This window comes from Polyergus mexicanus, unplaced genomic scaffold, assembly GCF_030449975.1.
Source record: "Polyergus mexicanus isolate NDT 795.1 unplaced genomic scaffold, iyPolMexi1.0 SCAF_1, whole genome shotgun sequence".
Lineage (NCBI taxonomy): Eukaryota > Metazoa > Arthropoda > Insecta > Hymenoptera > Formicidae > Polyergus > Polyergus mexicanus.
The window spans coordinates 14007541-14021080 of record NW_027223321.1 but is presented as its reverse complement, the minus strand read 5'-3'; the positions used below and the strand labels follow the sequence as shown (position 1 = coordinate 14021080).

The following is a 13540-nucleotide window of genomic DNA, read 5'->3' as shown; positions in this document are numbered from 1 at the left end:
TGTAAGAAATAAATACGTTACGTAGCTGTAACAATTAAAGTTGTTATTTGCCATTTATTACAAATTTTATAATTTACTCATAATGTTGTTGTACGACATTGTTATGCTGCAATCAACAACAAATGCCATTATATAAATAAATTAAATTTTATGTAATATTAAATTTTGATAAATTTAACTCTATTTAAAGCTATCGTAGAAAAATTTTATATTATATAAATATTTGATAAATTTAACTTTCTCTATTTAATTTTTCTATTTAACTCAATACACACGCATATACGTACGTCATGTGTAAGGCGTTCTATGTCTATGTTTTATTCCAGCAATCATATATGACATACAGAGCGCACTTGTCCTTTTGCTAAAGTGACATTTATGGCTCGCCCGAGGGTTAAAAGGGCGGAGAACCGTCATTTGTATTCCACATTTATCGCGAGTTTGATGCATCGCGATCCGGATAGATGATGTAGAAACTAGTAGTAGAAGTGAGAGAGATCAGCCATGTCCGACCACAACCGCCGTTTCTACTGAAATCATTCGCCTGAAATTCGCTTCCTGCTCAATTTATATGTCGCGCTGTCTACGTTATTTTTTTATTTCTTTATTATTGTTTCTTTATTATTGTGTCACTGCTTGTGCAAGTTTATCGTCGAGTTTGAAATATCATAAAATAAAAAATACCATACAAGTGCCATAACACCGAGACCGATTTTTACATATTGAAATATCGAAAGTTTTACGAATCAGTATTAATTCTTCTTGAATAGTTATTCAAGTATAATTCTCGCAGTAATAGATGAACGATAATGAAAAATTGACGAGACCAGCCGAGAGCCGAGAGACGCGGTTCTATTGCAGGATGGAGTCGGTTATCACAAGATACATTATTACGCGAGTGTTAGTCGAGGAATAAAGGGCACCGCGTCGCGTATTTCAGTAAGAGTCAAAAGCGGCAGCTCGTCAATAATTCAGAGGAAATTTCCGACCGGGATAAGCCCGACGGGGGAGGCAAACGCATTTAATTTTGCGACAAAGTCGTACGGAGTATAGCGACATGACAACGCGCGCCCCTTGTCACGGCGTGAAACATGCAGCGCGCAATATCGGCCGCGTGTAAATTGCTCATAAATATTTTCACTTAATTTCGCTCGAATCAAGTCCGAATAACAACGCGAGCCCTACGAGATTAACATCCGATTTATAATTAAATTCGCAATCGCGAAGTAACCGGCCTTGGCCGTCAGACGATCCAATATTTTCGAACGAAACGATACGATCCTAGGCGTAAAACAGGATCGTAAACAGGGATCTATTAACGAATGCGTTTGTTAATGAATCCGACAAGCCTCGACAATACTTGTCTCGCGATCGCGAATATTTCGAAACGTAACGCAATTGTGACATAATCGTGATCGATGATAATAATATCGCCAATTATTCATATTTATACATTTATTCGTGAACGTAAATATATAAAATCAATTCGCGCGTTTTCGAATACGAACGATTAAATTAATTAATAGAATTGATAATATACAGAGAATTATATATAGTATATTTTATTACAAAATTTAAAAAATTAATTTTAAAACGAGAACAATTTTTTTTTTTCGCGTAGAAAATTAATAAAAACAGAATTGCTTCTGCTTCTTATCGAGATATCGTATACATGCTGTTCGTTAAATTTTATGTAATAACTTTGGTTATTTCTTCGAAATATTATGACAATTTTACTAAAATAATCATGATATAATATCATACTTTATAGAGCATTATAATTGAAATATTGTTATTATACAGTTATGTCGTTTGCTTCTCTCTCATCTCGGAACGAAAGTCGAATTACGAATTAGAAGACCGAGGGAACGATCCTCTTTGACTCTCCGTTGCGGTTGGAAACGGGAAACTTTATCGATAGTTTCGCATTCCCCGCCATTAAACGCGGTTCTCGCATTCAACTGAATCCCCAAGTATCTCACTAATGGGTACACTCGAGCTTTTGTTAAACTCCAAACGTATCGTCACCACATCGTCGCCGCTGCTAACGAACGGGGACATAAATCGAGCGTCATTCGGCGTCACAAATACGGATTATATTTTTTTAACAAAAAAACGTATGAAATTGCAGTATCGTATAACGTATATTGAAATATTATTCTGATGGTAGTAAATATCAAAATTGTAAAACAATTTCGCGGATATTATTTTTTTCGTTCTTGAATGAAAATAATTTATATCCCCAATGTATTATCCCTGTTTAGGAAATATTGCGCCAACGTGAAAAAAAAGATGAAAATATCATTTGCAAATTGGAAAAATTGTATAATATGAAATTAAAAACACATCGCATGCATGGAAAAAAAATATATAATATAGTTATTTAATATAGTTATTCGATAGTTTTTTAAATTAAATTTAATTTAATTTAATATTAATTTTTTAATATAGTTATTTAACATTTATTAAAATATATTTATATACGTGTGATCATGTGAATTAAGGTTGCCCTTAGGAGGAGAAATTCGATCTAGAATTCTCTTTCGAAGAATATAATTCCGCTAGTGATCGAGTTTCTTATTGGATACATAGTATTTCGCGGCATTATATTCACGTATTTTCCAACTCGGATTTCCGGCTCAAAACCGGCGAGGTAAATTGCAAATTTCCATTGTGCCGCGGAACACGATGATCAAACAGCCCGGTAGTGGGGCACATTCGACGGGGGCGTGTTGGCTTGAAACTAGAAGTAGCTTTTTCTAGAAGTACTCTCTCGTGCATATTCATGGTGGTTGGCTGGGCACTCGATCGATTACCAATAGACACCACGAGGACCAATATGGAAGCTAATTCCGGACGCGAAAATGTTGACCACGAAATGGCCCGCGCAAAGGCAGAGAAATAAAATACACTACAAGTTAGTGGCGATAGAAGGCGTTACAAAATAAATCGCCTTTCAAGTGATGGCGTGTTGCTTGTAATGCATCAAGCGTAAAGGTAGCGCGATCAAGTTTCTAATTTATATGCTTTACTTTAGACGCGATATTACATCATCAAGGATTATAAATTATCAACTTAGTTTTAATTATGACATATAGAAAAATAGGAAGAGAGAGAGAGAGAGAGAGAGAGAGAGAGTGACAGAAAAATAAACCCAAAAAATAAATAGATAAATCAGACATTCTGAAAATAATATAAATTTACAAATTAAATTTGTATGTAAGATTAGAGAGAGAGAGAAAATGCACACTATTTTTCTAAAGTGTAAATATTATTTTTAATCAAAATAATTTTTTCCTCTCTCTCTCTCTCTCTCTCCTAAAAAAGTAGCATCACAGGCCAAAAATATATCATTTCGGCTTATGCTTTAATAATTCATTCATCAGGTGTCGCGATTTTTCACATACAACATTACATATTTATTTTCAAAAATCAGAATAAATAGAATTTGAATCGGATGCGACCGGCGATACATAATGATTCTTTCATTTTTAACGAATGAATGCATTCGCAACGTCCCATTTCCTTTTTAATGCAATGCGACGTATACTGTACGCGTAACGCGTGATGATTCTTGCACGAGTTCGACGCGACACAATGCACCGATGCACTCGGGCGCAATGTTTTGCCGTTGCATAAAGCGGATACGGGAGCAGATATTTCCCGGTGATCGGCTCATGTATATGCATCGCGACTGGATGCCCATGTTTGGCTGTCAATATCAATGTCAACCGACCGTTCAAATTGTAACGGCCGGTCCCTCGAATATCCAGAAGGAAGCTATAACACTCAAGATTGACAATGATTTTTGCATTTCCGTTCCGTATCTGCGACGCATAGCAATGAGATCCATTTTTAGATCTCGATGATCTCGAATCAGAAAAAATAAATAAATATATCACACATATGTCTATATAAAAAGTTTTTCCATTTTATATTTTTAAATATAATTTAACGATACGTTGAAATTATCAGAGGGAATCGGTGGCGACGCAAAAGAAGAACGATCTGCCTTGATGATCGCGATCATACTTGTCCTTTACGGCTGCAAGAATTTTTCGCGCTTTGGATATTCTCGTGAATTTCAGAAAAGTCATTATCGAGAAATACGGGAATACATTCGTTAAAAGTGCCAGAAGCAATCTTTTCCTCTTCGCGTTGGATTTTTTTAATAAATAGAAATCAAATTTTTTCTTCACATAAAAAAAAAAAAAGTTAAAGTATAGATAATTTTTGTGTCATATAACATAAAAGCTGACAATGAGAGGCAGTATATTTTATTATTATATTTTATTATTATTGTGCAAATATAAATTTAGAAATATCAATGCTAAATAAAATTATATTACTCATTCAATTCGCCGATAATAATGAAATATCAAGGTAAGAATTGAGTATCGATAAGATATTTAATGTTAAAAATCTCTCTTTCGAGAAGACGCGGGAAATGATGCTCGAATTAACTTTTAACTGTCGCGACAGAAAAATAATTCGTTTAGACGTAATAAATCTGGCATAATTTAGAATAACAGGTGCGAACGAACTGGAGGATTAGAGGCGTGGGAGGAATTTCCGCACCAGCTGACGATACACGAACGCTTAAATGGTGTTTCGTTGGCCCTGCGCGCAGAAACGGTGTTGAATGAATGCCCCATAAGCCCCATATACAATCTCAAATCCTCCAGGCTCACCGCAGCGGCGCGGCAAATAGACCGAGATATCGCTCGTCCCTAAACTGCGATCAGAAAAGAGACAAAGAGAAAGAAGGAGTAAAAATCGAGTATATCTCTGACACGTGTACACTATATCGAAATTTCGAAAAATTATAAATGAGATAATATCGCGTTGAATCACGAAACGCATAAATTTATCATGAATTATTTTTAAAGATAAAGATCAATTTTTTAATATGGGCCATTTGCACAGAACTTTATTGTTAATCATAGAACGCGATATCCGAAAATATATATTATTGCTTTGCCGATCTATGCGATTTGATTTCGATTAAATAAATTATATAAAATATGTATTTCAATACATCATTAATGCATAAGCTCGAAATTTATGATACGCAATCGATAAATATTAAAATAAATATATAACAATTGTAATATACACAAGGTGTAATTAAAATAAGGGGATAAATGTGTAGGGTGCTCGCCCCCAAACTTTATTCCCTTATTTTAAATTACACACTGTATAGCGTCCTTGTTTACATACTCGATGGTACGCCAGTGCGGTGTAGTAGGATACGTTTTATTGTAATAATTTGCCATTCAACTTAGAATTCCGTGTTTGCCAAATAGTTTGTAATTCCGGATCCACAAGGGGCTGCAGCTCCTTCCTCCCACAATCGGCGACATCGGCGCTTTATCGCTGCCCGTTTTCTTCCGTTCTCGTCGATTCGTAAGTTCAATAGAGAAGGGATCGTAAGGGAAACGAGCGGGAAAAGAAGTCAACAATCCGTCCGCGTAATTGGATAACTCGAGGAGCGTTCGTATGGAATGGAGTTTCTGTCCGATATGCTGATAGTCGTGACTTGCTAGATACCGGTCTTGGGTACCGTCTAACACAAGATGGGTATCGGGGACTCGGCGGAATTTTTGCATTTCCCATGTAGATCCAAAAGTTTCTTAGACTTCTGGAATGATTCCAGATTCTCGGATTCTGGAATCTCCAAATTTGCATTCTGGTATCTTTAGGTTGCCCACATTTTTTCCCTTTATTCGCGTAAGAGACTGGAACGACAATAAAAGAAACTAGAGCATTTGCGCTAAATTTGAACAAGAACGAAATTAGGATGCCTGGAGTTTTTCTGATTCCTTCTTTTTACTATCAAGATAATGATATGATTGCCGTAGCAAATTTTTATTACTACATATTCGAGTGTATATCACATAAAAGTGTCGCATGCTTTTTCGCATTATAAACATTATTAAAATAAATTACGATACAATGAAAAGAACAAATATTATCAATGATATTTAATTTCAAATTTTATGTATAAATATAAAGCAAAAAGTATTTAAGTATTGTAGTCGTATATTATAAAGTAAAATGAATATATAAAGTTAGATATAATTGAAATAAAATAAGCAGATTTAGGAAATTCTCATATTATTTTGCAGAGAGACTCGATATATGTGCAAAAATATGATAACATAAATTGAAAATGAATATCACATCTCATATATACTATATATTTTTTTTTTGATCATATGTCATACACATATCACATATCATATCATATTTTTTGATCACATATATATCATATATCTGAATAATCAATAAATCTCTGTATGCGTCGTTCATTAATCCGTGTGTAGCAAAATAGATTTGAAACTGTAATTATTTGTTAAATATTAATGAATTTTAAAAGACCGACGTCTTCGTCAAACCAATTTTAACGATGCGAAAGCATAATTATTTACTAACATAAGTATTGATGATGAGCTATCAGAAACTGCAGAGTCTATATCTTTCTATCTCTTTCTTCTCGACCTTTAATTTTAACGTCTTAAACTTTGACATTCCGTAACCCACGACACTATAATCGTACATAAATAATGAAAGGTTCGGTGAAAGAGAACGAGGTCAATCCATAATGTGCAAAATACATTTTCCACGGTATTCATATTTAAATTGATCCTTATAAATCATGGAGTTATCTCATTTTTGTACTAAAATTGTCACAGTTCTTTATCATACAGTGTACTATATTCATCAACTGAGCATAATGATATTTGGACAGGCGTTCGACATTCTATTGTCGACATCATGTATAGAATTCTCTCTCTTTCTCTAGATATATATAATAAAGTAGAAAACGACTTATCAAGAATAAATAATCAGAACCTCTCGTATTTTTATCGGCAAAGTATATCCCATTCAAAAAGACCAGCTTTCTTTCTAATTATTGGATATCCATTCGCGATATAATAGTATTCTAAAGATATCTCGAATGATTGATATCGAATTCAACAGTCTTTTATTCATGAAATTCTTCGAGTCACTTGTAAGAATCTCCATATTTTATCGCTCCTCTTTAATAACGTTAACAATAACGTTAATAAATAATTCTATGCGAGTTTACCTCAATTTTAACGACATTACGGTGGAGAAACCAACAGTGTAATACCAACAGAAATACTCCTCAAAGAATAATGTCGTCTAAAAGCAAAGAACAAGCTTAAATTTCAAAGGCATGTAACGCAAGTCGGTCCGGTATCTCGTGAAGAAGCAGCCCTTGCAACTGTAAATGAGTCGAATCGCGAGAAGAAGAGGGGTTTGAAAGGAGAGGAAAAATGGTAACGAAAGTTTTAAGTAGTTTCCAAAGTTTCGCAATCGATACTGTCGCCAGGAACGGCCGAATAAATTCACCTCGAGTCGTTTTCGTAAAACTTGAGTCCGTCCGCGATTTATCGGGATCGCTCGCATCGACAGCATCGAATTAGCTCGAGGAATTCCGGCAAGCATCTAGCAAATATCTACACTCTCAGAAAGGATTTCTGATAACGAGACGAAAAATATTCTTCACATATTTAATCGTATCACAATCTTATGCGGTATAAAAATAAAACAATTTTAAAATTAAATCAATAATTCCTTTTCTTCTCTCTCGAATTAAATAAGATTGCCTTACTATCTTGAGACAAGAGTAACATATACAAATCTAAGCTTATATATTCTCGCATTTAGAATAACTTGATGTTCGCGCCGACTATTCCTTTTTCAATAATAAATATGATTGTCGCTATATCGATCCTATTTTATGATAGACTGAAGAGTAATAGCATTAGATCCGGAAATCTTTTCTGTGGGTGTAGTAACTTTAACCAGATGATAATCAAAAGAGGAAAGAGGAGATTTAGATGGAACTGATGATGACATTCATTTGATTCTTCTGTCAGATAGATATAACTCAGAATCGCACCCAACAAAAGCACCGACTGCGTCATATTAATCTCCATATTTCGCTATTGAAATAATCCGTTAAACATGGCTGTCGATAATCTACGGAAAATGCAGGATCCTCGAAGCGTCTTGCGCGGTGCAACGTGTGCGAGATATAAATTTTTAAAAAATCCCAGCCAACATCCCGTACGATCGCGTGCGGCTGTACGATATCCCGCGATTTCCTTCGCGAAGCGGCCTCAGCATCGAATTTTCCAATTTCGCCCTTTAATGGAGGCGCGGGAGCTGCTCGTTTATTCTGGTATTTATTCGTCAATATTGCGGGCCGCGTGTATCGCGGCATGTACTGCCCGGCGTATTGTACCCGGGAGATTAAAACTGCGATATATTACCCTTCCTCGATCGAAAGCGGGATTGGCGTTAGAGACTTACAATCCCGCGAACGCATTTGGCGTTTCGAACGCTCACGCTACCCTCCCGTCCGCGCGGCCGTTTGTGATTTATGGACCGTGTAACGTGAATCGCAAATTTATCCTAGAAACTGTACAACGCCGCGGTTGGCTTGTCTTTGGCCGCATAAATATATCTGGAACTTTTTACAGCGAAAATTACTCGGCGAGTTCCTCGCAATGGTGGCGCGTCAATTTTACATTCTTTTCCATTTTCGAGATTTTTTTCTAACGAAAAATAGTTACTCGACAGTTTTATCATGGCGTGGAAAATGTTTTCTCTCCAAATCCATTTTCCAGATTGTAGTTTACTTCAGTCAGGTTATACATTAAATATTAAGATAGTTCAAGCTAAGTATTGATATCTTTACTTTTCGAATTTTCTTATTTTATATACGATATCGAGTTTTCTACGATATTGAGAGGATTGTCTGATGAATCGTTTTTCACGCGCGTAAAGTTTCATAACAGAGAATTGAGAATTTTATGTAACGAGAAATAAGTCATCTAAGGAATTTTTCATCATAAAAGTTTTTCTATGATTGTAACTCTAGTCGAGTGTACTTTCATATCGATTATTAAAATGGTCCATAAACATTTTAAACTAAACATTTTCCAAACTTGAATTTTTTACGACGCGTAGAAGTTACCTCTGTAATGAGTTTCCTTCATAGATATATATAAAGTTTGGTTGAGCTTGAATTTTACACGTACCGCGATCGCGTTAAATATTCGAATAGTCAATTATGGGAGAAAAGCTCTCTCGCCAGATTTGAGTTTGTCATCACGGGTGAAAAGTCATCTCGAGTTTGGCGGAGACGCACGAAAGTTTCTATATACGGTCTGATATACGTATTTTAGCCACGCCGCATCTGCGCTGAATGTCGGAATAGGTGGTCTTGTACTGAGAAAATCTTCTTTTAAGTCGGGATCCCTCCAGCCGGGAAACCTTTGTCATTCGCGAAAGTTTCATGCGGTTGAATTACAATCTGCTCTTATCCCAGCCATATTCTTCACGTCTGTTTTTGTACAACGCTACGGCTACAAAAGGCTTCTCCTTCCAGTTTTATTAATACAAAACGCCCATATGATATTGCAACGCAAAATTATATTAAAATTACACACTGTTAGATAAACAAAAAATTACAAAATTTTAATTTATTATTTAGAATCGCCTCAAATAAACGCACGCATTCTAATATAATTATGTTGATACTTCAACATAATTTAAATTTCTAGTCTTTTCATGTCTGCTATTTCTTTTAATTTTTTTATATCACAAAGAAAAAACAAAGTCTCACAAGCTTCTTGCATTCCTAACTTTCATATAACTGCCTCCTTCTTATTGCGGATATATTTATTTAATATACGCGTGTAATCGTAAACATGGATTGCAATAAGGCAATCCAGGAAAAAGCGCTACGGTTCCAGTTTGTCGCAAACGCGTATAGCTAGACTATAGATTCTGATTTATTTGTAAAACGGTAGTAGCGCCCAGGGCACTGCTTGGGCACAAAGGGACTGCATTGTTACGCGTGTACACGAGTTAGCCATTTTTGCACTACAGTTATTGCGCGCTGCTTTTATTCCCCTGTCCTATTTCGCCTCATAGTTGGCGGAATATTTTTCATTTGCTTAAGATTTATATGTATACGAAAGTGCAAAATCGCGCGCCTCGCGTCGATATGCTCGTCGAACTCAGCTTCATTATCGTTTACCCTGAGAATCTACGACTGAAAGGATATAATGGAAGTGAATTTATGAATATCCCGTATATAATGCAGAAAGTTACGAAGTAATCCTCTACGGAATATATTCAACGTGACAACTAAAAAGAGAGAAAGAGAGAGAGAGAGAGAAAAAGTTTCAGAATGTTTCATAATTTCGCGAAGGATGCATACACTACTCGCTACATTTGCATTCTCTCTCACGCGCGTTCGCGTAATTCTTCCGTAATTAAACACAGTTGTCTCGCGATACGCGAAAAGAATTTCGAGCGATCGACATTTGACGTCATAATGGTGGAGATGACAGAAGGGAAGGGAGGTAAAAGCAAAAAGAAATTGTATTATTATGTTATATTTAATTTGTCCCGATTAATTTGTGCAATTACGCAAGCCGCCGATAACGAAGAAGTTGTAAACTCAATTCTGTCGAATCTCTTTCTTAATTAAAATCATCAGCACGCGCGCGCGCGCGCACAGGCCTGCCGTTGGAAAAATAATTTTATCCCGATACCTTGAGAAGCGATCGCGTTGAAATAAAAAAGCGTCCCATTCATATTTTTTTCGCTCTCCAACAGGACTTTCCATTTTTTTCCAGCTCGACCCTATTCCCGGGTATCTCCCGGAAACTGAAAGTTATTACTCCGTCCGGAGAGCGCGCTTTTATTTCCATTATTATTTGCCCGGCGAGTTTTCGAGCAAAAGCGAACCGACGTCGTCGGTCGGGAAGCTTATTATAATAATATCGGCCTAGCATTTGCATTGAAATGATAATTTGCACTCGCACTACCGGGTACCGCATCAAGCTTGCCTCGATCCTCGTCTTCCTCTTTAATCCCCGCGAGTGATATACGAAATATTCAATTTCCTCTCAAGTTATATACCATACAAGCAAATGTGAAAAATGGTCATCTAACACCGTATTTTTCTAATTTTATTATATCGAAAAAAGATGTACACACTCTTTTAAAATACATTGTTTATATAATATGTTATAGTACGTTAGCGAAACATCGCGAACTGTATGTTCATTGGTGCTTGTCTACGTGATAACAAGCCCCGTGCGATAACGCTCGATCGTGCCTCGTCTCGGATTTTTCTATCCTCGGGTATCCGCTACTTTTTATCGCTCGTCTGTATCTTCTATTTGCGATAGCATTTAAAGACGCTGTAAACGAAAAACTCCGGGGCAAAGATGTTACCGGCACGTTTCAGAGCGGTGCGAGTGCGACGACGTGATTTTTCGTGACGCGAACAGTTCGCGGATTACTGCAATTCAGCACGCGCGCAATTTTTCCGTCGTCAACGGAATTAATGTCCCTCCCCTTCCCCTCCCCCTCCCCCTCCCCCTCCCCCACCGGTCGACGTGACGGCTGCTTTGACAGTCGTTATTGAAATTCCATCGATGGTGAGAAAATTTTAATAATGGCAACTCCGTCGTTTCTCTCTGTACGAGATTGACGAAAGAACTAAAGAGGAAAAAAATAAAATGGGCTATGAAGTGAAGATGAAATCGGAGCAGATGTAGATTAGCGGTAAATTAGAAAAATATGATTTAGCATATATATGAACATTTATTTATATTTATGTAAACTTTTATTTATATCGACACAGCATATATTGGCTCTCTTTGTATCTATTTTATATGAGATATATAGAAGGATATTGAAAATATCTCTATAACGCGTTATAAATGCTTTATAAATACATATTTTTATAATAACAGTAAATAATCAATTAAATGTTATATCAAATTTATAAAATTTTAATATAATGTAACTATTATATTACTATATATTTATATAATAATATGTGAGTATATACGTGTGTAATTTTGCGGAACAACGGCAAGTACAAAATTGGACGTGGACCTAAAACAATGAAAATAAAATTAATCGTTGAACAAACGTAAAAAGATGTTAATTATTAATATTTCTCGTTTTTCTTTTTCTTAATAACTTTTTACAAAACTTTGTATGTAAAATAATCGCGTTGATAAAATTATTAATTAAATAACGTTCCTTTACTAATATATCTGTTGGTGATTCGTGATCATTTCTACTCGTACTTTAGAATCCGTTTTTAACTGTCACCTTACAAATAGAAACATTTTTCTATAATAAAGCTGATCCTTTAAGAGAAGAATCACGTGTAAACAAAAGGTGACGTGCCGCCGATCGAAGAATTGTTGCCTTCGGTCATCTGTGTGATGGGAGATATAATTAAATCTCGCGCGTTGTTTATAAAGTTTCTGGAGCGGAACGCGAGAGAAAGAGAGAGAGAGAGAGAGAGAAAGAAGTAATTTTCATTTTCCTTATTTCGTTCCACGTGGACGATTCCGCCGTTCGTTGCGCGGCTAATGATTTCTCGCAAGACCCTAGAAGTAAATCACATTGGCGCGAAAGGAGAAAAATGCAGCTGCGTAAAAAGCGGTTCATCTATAAATCTTTGATTTCGCGGTGGCTTCGCTCCTTCACGGATCCTTGACTCCTGTGGTCCTTGCTTTCATAAATCCTCGACGCAGCATAAGGATGTGATGTGTTTCAGGAATTCTTAATTCCACGGTTCCTTGATCTCACGAGATCTCTCAGTCTTCCGCGAATCAATATCTACTTTTGAGTGTCGCGCGCGGCTTCCAGAAGCAGAAAATGAAGCAAAATCTGAGAAATTTATTATTCAAATCCGCGAATATATCAGAGATTTTCTTCTCGTCAACTTTATGACGAATTTTGAAATACTCTTCCACCACTCCTCTTTATAAAATAAGCTACATTCGCGCCAGTTCTCATTATAATTCTAAATTACATGGACGAGGTACGCAAACGTGCTTGTAAAGACGATGAAAACGCATCGAAAAGTCGTGCATTCGAAGTAAATCCCCGCAATCGTCGCGAATGATAGCATCCGGGGGTCGGCTTTCCATTCAGTACGCGCAAGTAAACTGCTGGGACTGGGCTTGGTTCGACGATGTCTGCCTTTCACGTGGTTTGGGAACGATGAGAAGGCGAGAGAGCGAGCTTTGAACTCTTATCAAAAGTGCATTTCAGCGCGAGCTCAAACGAACGGAAATGCCCCCGGAGTTTCGAATGCGGCCGACAACGAGATTACGATGTAGCTCGTAGCTCGCGGCTCGCGACACACATTCAAAATGTTGCATTTATGCAAACGGTATCAGTAACGGTGTAGTGTAACACGAATACCGTTTACGGCCTTTGGCGGGATAATAAAGGGCGGTCGCGGTAAAGATGATTCCTACGCGAGAGATAAGTTTTTATTTTGTTCGCGTCAAAAAATATAGACGGCGGCTAGATATTTAAAAATGCGATGTGGAAATGAAGTAGAGATTTATCTTTCTTATCGTATTCGGATATTTATTTGGATCGCGCATAACTCACCGGAAATATATATAAAATGCGTATAAAGAGTAATGTTGTTGATTAATATGTTTAATAA

The 13540-nt window shown here is 36.4% G+C and overlaps 1 protein-coding gene across 5 annotated transcripts in view; it reads right to left on the bottom strand.

Annotated features, from left to right (window-relative positions):
• LOC138936567 (cysteine-rich secretory protein 1) overlaps positions 1 to 13540 on the bottom strand; it is a 76024-nt gene that overhangs the window by 20080 nt on the left and 42404 nt on the right. The window lies entirely within an intron of this gene.